This window comes from Sturnira hondurensis, unplaced genomic scaffold (genome assembly GCF_014824575.4).
Source record: "Sturnira hondurensis isolate 20B ecotype Veracruz unplaced genomic scaffold, ASM1482457v3 Scaffold0022136, whole genome shotgun sequence".
Lineage (NCBI taxonomy): Eukaryota > Metazoa > Chordata > Mammalia > Chiroptera > Phyllostomidae > Sturnira > Sturnira hondurensis.
In genome coordinates, this window is record NW_028094767.1 from 3,290,313 (window position 1) to 3,298,083 (window position 7,771).

Below are 7,771 nucleotides of genomic sequence, written 5' to 3' on the forward strand. Positions count from 1 at the left end.
CATTTTAATAGCTGCAGGGAAAGCAGTTGAAAGAATTCAATACCTCCTCATGATTAAAAACTTTAAAACTGTATAAAGAGAATGTTCCTTCAAGTTGGAAAGAGTATCTGAAAAACATCTCCAGGAAATGCTGCGCCTGCTGCACACTCTAACTAGAAATGGAGGACGCCATTACTGCCACTTCTGTTCACCTAGGTGCCGAGGGTCTTGACAATGGCAATAAGGCAAGAAAAATAAGACAGCTGAGAGAATCAGTAAGGAAATGGTGTTATTATAAGTATTACAATTTTGAAAGAAAAGAATTCAGATGAATCTACAGGTAAAATTTCAGTTTTAAGAGAACTTAGCAGAGTTACTAACTGTGCATTATTGTGTATTTCTGTACCAGCCATAAGTATTAGAAAATACTTATGGCTGGTATAGAAATTTATAGTCAGAGGCAGATTTACTGTGGAGCTTGCACTGTTTCTTTTCGGGACCCTTGGAGATGCCCTACCACTGTGTTCACGTGATTACACATGTCAGTGAAATGTGTTGAACAAGAGAGTTTAATCATAGCCAATTCCGACTGCTACGTCTTTCTTTTCTGAATTCATGTATCTGTTTGCTGGCTTTGAAATGGCTGTGGACATTTGTGGGGTTTAAATGAGGAGATTTGAATTTGGAATGTATTTAATATTAGATTATTGTGACATATGTATGTGGATCTACCGGTAAGTCACTTCTGTATTCAGTAAGCTTATTACTAGCCTTCAGTTGTAAGAGCGGCTTGCAGGAATATGCCTGAGTCCCAGGTGCTCACTCTTCCCGGCTGTGACCTGAGGGTGTGAGGCTGGAGGCTACAGCAATACACCAAGACTCTGTCTTGGGAAACCTGGAGCCAGAAATGTATGGGGGGCAGGGGAGAAACAGATGTGAAAAATGATGCCAGAAGCTACTCTGTGGAAGTTTTCTAATCAGCAGACCTATAAAATATTAAATGGGGAATTCATTTCTCAGTGATGCTTAAATCAGAATGGAAGTGTTCTTGTTTCAGGCATTAGGGGAAGAAAAACAATTTCCCTTTTGCCTTTCTAAATTATTCTGGCTGGACTAGTAATCAAATTAACATGAGACAAATTAACAGGAGAAAATAACCAAATTTATTATTTGCAGACATACAGGGGTTCCCTAAGAATTTGAGACCCTAGAATGCATTGGGCAGTTGAGGCTTATATGCCATTTTGGAATAAGGAGAGGGAGGCAGGGGTCTGGGACTTCAAAGGGAAAGTAGAAAATTCACAGGTAAATGAGAAAGAGCAAAGACTGGGCTAACAAATTCTTGCTGGCCCACCCAGAGCACTGGGCCACGGAGGGGAGCCCAGACAACGGACTTAGCTTGGTTTCACTCTGTGCGAAGCATTTACTCTGTATTGTGGTGCTAAGGTGTTAGCTTCCTTCCCTTAAGCAGTTTTTTTAAATTTTTATTTTTATTTAATTCTTGGTCAAGTACAGTTTTCTGTCTTATATTCCTTTCAGTAGGTAAGAGGGAGGGTCAAAGGCTATTTCTGAGTCTTTTTTTTTTTTGGTGTGTGTGAGAGGAGTGCTTAAACATTAGACATGCCTTTTCTTATAGTTCTGGAGGCTAGGATTCCAAAATTAAGGTGTCAGCAGGACTGCTTTCTTTCGAGGCCTCTCTTTTGACTGGCAGATATATTTCAGAATCTTTTGTTTCTTAAAAATAGCCAACTTAAAAAAATCAATATCCCCAAAGGCATAATTTTAGGGTGGCAAACTGCAATTCCCCTCAGGCATATACTCGACAGTGCGGGCTATACGATCATACCTTCCCCATACCTCTTTCACGGAAACCACGCACAGCAGAATTTACCGACTTTTTCTATTTGTAGTGCACAAACTGTTAGCAGTATACAAATAGAATATATCAATCTATAACTGAGCTCTAAAAAATTTTGGTGGTTGTTTTTTCTAAATTTGACAAAAATTGTAAACTTTTTACATCTTTAAACAACGAGTTGAAAAGCTGAACAGAACTTTCCTGAACTCACAAAAATGAGATGTAAATTTTGATTAGCTGTACTAGAGGAAAGACTGATTTTTTCACTTTTGATAGAAAATGGTATTATCAAAATCATCCTTCTATTAAAAGGCAATCAAAGAATCTTTAGCCAGAAATATAGAGAGACAACTTTTAAGTGGTATATTAAATAATTATATTATAACGAGAAAGTGTGGAATTGGCATAAGAAAAAATTAAAAAGCAATACAATATAAAGAGAGCTTAGAAACATTAAATGTGTGGTCACCTGACTTATGATGAAAGTGGCATGAGTCTTGGCTGGTGTGGCTCAGTGGATTGAATGACAGCCTGCCAACCAAAGGGTCGCTGGTTCAATTCCCAGTCAGGGCACATGCTTGGGTTGCAGGCCAGGTCCCCAGTGTGGAGTGTGCGATAGGCAACCACATGTTAATGTTTCTTTTCCTCTTTTTCTCCTTCCCTTCCCTTCTCTAAGAGTAAATGAACAAAATCTTTTTTTTAAAAGTGTCACATAAGAGCAGTTGGAAATGAAAGCATTTACAATAAATACTGTTGGAACCATTGGATTTATTTGTTTTTTTAATATTTTATTTATTTATCTTTTTAGAGGGGAAGGGAAGGAGAGAGGAAAGAAACATCAATGTATGGTTGCCTCTTGTGCATCCCCTGCAGGGAACTGGCCCCTGCGGGAAACTGGCCTGCAACCCAGGCATGTGCCCTGACTGGGAATCGAACCACAATCATCTGGTTCGCAGGCCCGCGCTCAATCCACTGAGCTATGCCAGCCAGAGCCGGAACCATTGGGTTTATATGTGGGATTATTGGAATCTTACATCATGCACAAAAATAAATTATAGATACGTCATAAACATAAATGTGAAAATCTAAACAACAGAGCTTTCACAAAGTAGTATAAAACAACATCTTCATGACATTAAAAGATAATCCCTTAAATACTTGCTGACAAGAGAACATCCAGCCTAAGAAAAAGTCTTAGAAGAATTTATTTTAGCCAAACTGATGACAATTTCTGGGAAGCAAAATTCCAACAGATTGAGGAAATGCACCAGAGAATGGCAGTTTTGCAGTTTATTTTATACACTACAATCAAAGGAGGAGGCATACGGAGGGTTACATAAAATTCAACAGTGGCAGGTTAGAGAGGTAGGAGAAAGAGAAAAGCAGGTGACTCTCTGAGACTGGATGAAGAGTGCAACGAAGAGACAATACTCCTTTTATACCGGCAGGTGTGGGATAGCTAACAATTAGCTTTTACACCACATATATATGGTTTCTGAGCAGCGAGATGAAAATGAGTGTTTCCTGATTTGTGGTCTATGGGAGATTGTGCCCTGAAGGGTCTGGAGAAAAGAGGGTAACTTTGACATTTTAAAGGCACATTATAAGACAATAGACAGGCTCAGTTAGGGTAAAGACCGACCTTCATCAAGGAAGATATTGACCTAGGACCTAACTCCCTTTTAGTTAAGAAGTTTTCATTTCAGATCATCCTTATGTAGTTACTTTAGTTCTCTGAGTTTGTAAGGCCACATGGGAGCTTCCCCTGAGCTTGTCATGTTTAGTACATGGCCCCCTTTTTTTCCACAATAGGACACAAAAAATACTATCCCTGGAAAGATAGATAAATTTAACCTGGAATGGAAACAGAATTTGTCATCCCCAAAATATGCCTCTTGGTATAAGCATTATTGTAGATTGGTTATTCATTCATTATTTTTTTGTAGTCAAAGTGGTTCACTCACATTTGTTAAATTCAGAACTGAAATGATCACATGCATAAAGGAATAAACTGTTATTTTTCACTATAGTCTATCGCATCCTTAATGTTCCATTCCCTGCTGCCAACTGATCAGGACTTGTGGACTCAACAGAGCGGTTACCTGGACTCGAAATCCTTTCAACTAGAAGCACTCTCATTTCAGCCTGTGTGGATGGCCCACTCTCATTGCAAGAGTCCACACAACTGGTCTCCCTCAAACTTTATGATTTGCTTTCTTTTTTGCCTCTCGTACTGTTTCCCAGATTGGCTCCTTGATGTGTTCTGGTAGCTGTTCTAATTTTGTCATAATTTCCATGGCAACTGCTTCAGGTAAATTTTGCTGAATGTATTTCAAGTAGACATCTGCTGTACTTCCAGTTAGATGTTTTAACTCTCTATATCTGTAAAGTATTCTCATTTTATAGTAAACCCTGTGCTTCTTGAAATTAAGCACTCACTTGAGAAGAGTAAATCATTCCATTTTCCTTGGACGTTTATATAGTTTAATAGAAACACAAAGTTCTTTAGCAGCAAGCATGACAAAATATTCGTAACTGCCCCACACAGCCTTATCAGGCCTTTTGCTAAAGCTGACGGCCACTTAAATAAGGTCATCAGTAACTGGTTATTGCAGGCTTAGTCAAATTCTTGAGAACATCAACACGTAGGTTTAAAAAATCTACCCACTTCATACTGGTACTGAAACTAGGAACGTCAGCGTTTGCGCCGCCTGTCACTACCAGAACCAATAGGCAGAGACAAGGACAGAATCTTTATGGGCACATTATTCAGATGCTGGGGTTCTGAGAACCTGGCAGGTTATGTACCCTCAAAAACCACTGTAAAGTCTCATCTCAAGACAATGCTTTTATAAGGAGAAAAAAAGGTAGGTAAGGGGTTTGAAGAAAGGTTGATCAGATAAGGGTCACAGTTCAGCAGTGATTTTCTTAGTATTGCTTTCTCTACTGATCAGCAATTCTTCAGCTGCATTTCTGGAAGTGCCCTCCCTAGAACACAATGCCTCAGATACCATCTCCAGGGCTTGCACACTCCCTGGGGCACAGATTGAATTGCTTGCCGACCTCCTGGAGTCATGTGGTCACGCATTCCAGTTCCTGGAATAACAGCTTTCCACATGCATTAATCATTTAAGCTTATCAACTATGACTGCAGCTAAAAACTTTGTTTTAATGTTCTATTGTTTATGGTATTACAATTTTCCCATTTCCCCCCTTCATCCCCCTCCAGCTAGCCCTCTGCACACTTCCATAGTCAATCCCCACACCATTGTGTCGTTCATGCATATTCTTTGACTAATCCCTTCACCTTCTTTAGATCAGTCCTCACCTTTCCCCCTTCCCCTCTTATAGCTTTCAGTCTGTCCTGTGATTCTATGCCTCTGGTTCTATTTTGCTCATTAGTTTATTTTGTTCATTAGATTCTTCTGATAAGTGAGATCATGTGTTATTCATTTTTCACTTGTTTTTCACCTACAGACTTATTTCACTTAGCATAATAGCTTCTAGTTCTATAGATGCTGTTGCAAAAGGTAGGAATTCCTTCTTTTTTCTTGCTGTGTAGTATTCTACTATGTAAATGTACCAAAGTTTTTTATCCACTCAGCTACTGATGGGCACTTAGACTGTTTCCAAATATTGGCTATTATAAATAGGTAGTGCTTCTATGAATATAGGGGTACATAAATAAAAATCTTTAACTCTTGAGTTCCCCTATCAGTACTGAGAAGAAAGCCACCATTTTCATGTACTGCTTTTAGAACTGTTTACGTGAAACTCTCTGGGACCCTTCCAGAGACGCCAGTGCAAAGGCCTGAGAGCTGTTTCCACTGCATCTTTTCATCCCAGCCTAGGCTGCTTATTCTCAAGAAACTGCAGGCACAGGGCAAGCTCTGAAAATTGAGTAAAAGTTACCATTTTGTAGAAAGACATTTTCATTTATAAGGGAAATCTCCATTGGTAGTGGTGTCTCTCTCTTATGTACCCAAACAAAGAATGACTCTAAATTTCTAGAAATGCTTACCAATGGAGAAGACAAAGACTTAAATCTGCATAACAACCTTACCCTTGTTTGCTGTGCTTTACCCAGTAACCTCCCATAACTGGTCTTCCCACCCCATATGTTCTTTTGTCTGTAGCTGGAGATACCACTTATGGCCTTGGCTGGGGTTCTTTGGAGGAGTTACTCAGTTTTCCTAGGTATCCTCTGTGTAAACAAGAGGTGCACATATTATTAAATGTGTTTGCTTTATTATCTCAGCCAAGAATCTGGAAGGGTAGAGGTAAATTTCTTTTCTTCCTTACAGCTTTATTAAAAGACACCATTGAAAGGCACCCTGGAGAGAAAGAATTGATGTGTAACGCATAGCATTTTCTACAGGTACATATCTAGAATGTCATATTGACCCCAAATCGATTAAAAACAAAGCAAAGTAAAATGACGAGTGGGGGGGCTGGAGATCTCCCGCTACTGGTCCTCTGAAGTCCAATTTAAAAGAGGTTTCTGTGAATTAATCTGTACAAGTACAAAATCGTTCCTTAACTACAATGCCTGGTAAATAAAGTTAAATAAAAGTAATCTTGATCCCAAATAAATATCAATTAGGAGAGGATTTTCATTATACCTGTCAAAATGAGAACCAGAGGTTCTATCTGGCTAATTTTAACATAACTTTGCATTTTACAAAGAAAAAATATTTTTTAGTGTCCTGCGGGAAAAGTTTTTATTGAACACTCATTGCATAGCTTTGCTAAATGTCTCCTTTTTGATGCTGGATGGTCTATTTCTGTTAAACCCCCAAGTGGAATAAAATACTTAATTTAGATGATCTTATATTTTGGTATTAAGTGTTCAGATCTCTCAATTAGTGCCAACACATAATTAGGAAGAAATCAACCATAAGCAAAGAGCTATCAAACACTTAAGGAAACATAAGATATTTTCCATAATAAAAATAACTTTTAAGTGATCACTGGCATTTTTTTAATAACTTAGAGTGTCACAAATATCTGAGCCCTTTCAGCTAGCATTCTCATCCTTTCTATTTATGACATAATAAAGGCAAATAAGGGACAAATCAGTAGTGGAATTTGCCAAAATCTAATTAGTTGTTTATTCAAAAAGTACTATTTATTGGATAACTTATATGTATTATGCCAAGTACTGAGGTTATAGTAATGAACAAAAGTCAAAAATCTACTCTCTCCTAGAATTTGCATTCTCATTAGGCAGACAGGTAATAAACAAATAGTTAAAATTGTGTCAGGCTGTGATAAGCGCACCTGTACTGTTCCAAGTGCTCAGGTTACAGTAATGGACAAAACAGTCAAAAATTCACTCTCTTACCATTTGCGTTCTCATTTGGTAGATGGGTCATAAACAAATAGTTAAAATCAGGTCAGGCAATAAAAAGTGCTATGAGGACAGGTAAAGCAGGGTGGTGGGGCAGAGAGTGAGAATGCAAATGCAGGTGGAGTAGAATGTTACAGGCGGGTCTTTCAGTTTGCTAGCTTCTGGGGTGGATGTATTTCCCAAGCTGGGAATGTCCTGGGAGTATAGGAGACTGGGTATTCTGCAGGTGTGCAAAAGTTCCCAATCTGTGTAGGGGAAATTCCTGTGAGAGTCTCGGACAAACCTCAAGAAGTAATTGACAAGAAGAAATTCTGAGATGTGCTGAATTAAATTACAGAGACTGGAGATTAAGAGAGACAAAGTAGCCTGTTAATAGTTTTGGACGAGTTATGACAAAAGACTGCTCACATTCTTGTTTATCTGTTGGAATTTATAATGAATTCCCAGGTGGCTGTTTCCACAATTGTCCAAAAGAGAATAGCCAGGCACTGTAGAATCCCAGCAGCCTCTGATCTTATTTACACAAGACTGTTTCCATCTGCTGCCCACAGCTAATCTGCGGAAGTGGATGCTTCTTCCTTGTG

At 38.7% G+C, this 7,771-nt stretch overlaps 1 pseudogene; it reads right to left on the reverse strand.

Moving 5' to 3' along the window:
• Positions 1 to 4,032: 4,032 nt before the first annotated feature.
• LOC118978724 (28S ribosomal protein S10, mitochondrial-like) lies at positions 4,033 to 4,515 on the reverse strand (annotated as a pseudogene).
• Between the last annotated feature and the right edge of the window lie 3,256 nt (positions 4,516 to 7,771).